A 2404-nucleotide genomic window follows, 5' to 3' on the forward strand; every position below is an offset into this window, starting at 1 on the left:
CTTCCAATGAACACCCAGGACTGATCTCCTTTAGGATGGACTGGTTGGATCTCCCTGCAGTCCAAGGGACTCCCAAGAGTCTTCTCCAACACCACACTTCAAAAGCATCAATTCTTCTGTGCTCAGCTTTCTTTATAGTCCAACTTTCACATCCATACATGACCACTGGAAAAACCATAGTCTTGACTAGACGAACCTTTGTTGGCAAAGTAATGTTTCTGCTTTTTAATATGCTATATAGGTTGGTCATAACTTTCCTTCCAAGGAGTAAGTGTCTTTTAATTTCATGGCTGCAATCACCATCTGCAGTGATTTTCGAACCCAAAAACATAAAGTCTGCCACTGTTTCCACTTTTCCCCCATCTATTTTCCATGAAGTGATGGGACCAGATGCCATGATCATAGTTTTCTGAATGTTGAGCTTTAAGCCAACTTTTTTCACTCTCCTCTTTCACTTTCATCAAGAAGCTTTTTAGTTCCTCTTCACTTTCTGCCTTAAGAATGGTGTCATCTGCAAATAGAAGGGGGGAAAGTGGAAGCTGTGATAGATTTTATTTTTGCCTGCTCCAAAATCGCTATGGACAGTGACTCCTTGGAAGGAAAGCTATGATAGACCTAGACAGTGTGTTAAAAATCAAAGAGATGGCCTCCAGAGGGGTCAGGCCATTGAGGGCTGACAATGATTGCCCAGCCCAGCAACAATGCAGCATGGTGGGCCTTGTGCACATCTGTGGTGCCAGAAGCATCTGCCAGGTGTGCTTGCATTGAACTGAGAAGATGTCCCTGTACGGCAACCCGGGAGTGGCGACCAGTGACTCAAAAACAGAAGGCTGGTCCAAATACTTCAAACTTCTGCATTCTCAGCACCAGGTGAAGAAGGTAGCTCTCACTCAAGCCAAGAGCCAGAGGACAAAACAAAGTGCAATCCTTCCTCCAGCAATTGGCCTGAATCGAAGTGGCTTTTCATGAGCAACAAATAGTGGACCCCCCACCACACATGACCACGGGCATCAACGACCCTGTTTCCAGCCAGTTTTCTGCAGGATAAGTGTTTATCCCCTCAGCTGATGTATAGGATCCCATGTTTCCTAATGATTATAAGAAAGTAGTGAAGCACCAAAGAGAAGAGCAACAGAGACAGCAAGAACTGGAAAGACAGAAGGAAACAGAAGAGAGAGAAAAAAGGCATAAATAGACATGAAGCTAGTGGATTTTCCAGGTGCACCAGATCCAGATTCTGTTGAAGATGTAGATTATGAGTGAGAGAGGAGGAAAAGAATAAGGGTGGAGCCACCATCACACCCCGCCACGTCTCTTGTGGAGAAGGACAGAGTTACCCCAAGACGTCCCTTATGAAGAGGATTTGCCACCTCGCTCACAGTCTTCCAAAGTTTCTATCCCTTCCACAGTGTACAAGGAATAGGACAGACTGCGATCCCAGACAACCAGCATTGGCAACTCTTTCCTCGCCAACATGGGGGGCAGGGTAGTACATAAATTTATGCAGAAATAAGGCTTCTGGGAAGGCCAGGGTATCAGGAAGCAAGAGCAGGGTCTGAGCACAGCACCATCAGTGGAGAAGACCACCAAGTGGGGAGGCAATCATCGTGGGCCAAGCCACCGAGATAGAGGCAACCAAGAAGTTGAATTGAAATCCACTAGCTAAAATACTTGTGCCCTACCAAAGTGATCCTAGTCAGGAACAGGGTTGGTGCAGGAGAGGTGGATGAAGATTTGGAAGTTGAAACCAAGGAAGAGTGTGAAAAATATGGCAAAGTTGGAAAATGTGTGATATTTGAAATTTTTGATGGCCCTGTTGATGAAGCAGTGTGAATATACTTAGAATTCGACAGGGTTGAGGCAGCAATTAAAACTGTTGTTGATCTGAATGGGAAAAGTTTTGGTGGCCAGGTAGTCAAAGCATGTTTAAGAAAGAAGAAAGAAAGTTGCTCAGTCGTGTCCAACTCTTTGCGACCCTATGGACTGTATCCTACCAGGCTCTTCCATCCATGGGATTTTCCAGGTAAGAATACTGGAGTGGGTTGCCATTTCCCTATCCAGGGGATCTTCCCCACCCAGGGACTGAACCCAGGTCTCCCATAGTGTAATTTTACATGTAAAACATGTAAAAAGCATGTTTAATTTGCATAAATTCAGGGTCTTGTATTTGGCAGAACAAGTTTGATTTTAAAAACTAGAGGCTGAGTCATCTCCAGTGATCCTTATGATAAGTAGTAGTGACCATGCTTTATCACAAGTGTTTTAAATGAAGGTATTCTAGACTGTGTTCTTTCCAGATGATGACTGAGAAGCTAATTTTTAAAAAATGGTACCAGGTACAAAAACAGTAACAGAACTTAGCTATTTTTGAGGTTTTTGTTTTTAACCTTTTTTTTTTGGAGTG

The 2404-nt window shown here is 43.9% G+C and overlaps 1 pseudogene; it reads left to right on the forward strand.

Moving 5' to 3' along the window:
• Window positions 1-777: 777 nt before the first annotated feature.
• Window positions 778-2185, forward strand: LOC147360710 (splicing factor 45-like; annotated as a pseudogene).
• The last annotated feature ends 219 nt before the right edge of the window (window positions 2186-2404 follow it).

The sequence above is a fragment of the Bos grunniens genome, chromosome 13, assembly GCF_055505025.1.
Source record: "Bos grunniens cultivar Pamir isolate PY7600 chromosome 13, Bosgru_T2T1.0, whole genome shotgun sequence".
Taxonomy (NCBI): Eukaryota; Metazoa; Chordata; class Mammalia; order Artiodactyla; family Bovidae; genus Bos; species Bos grunniens.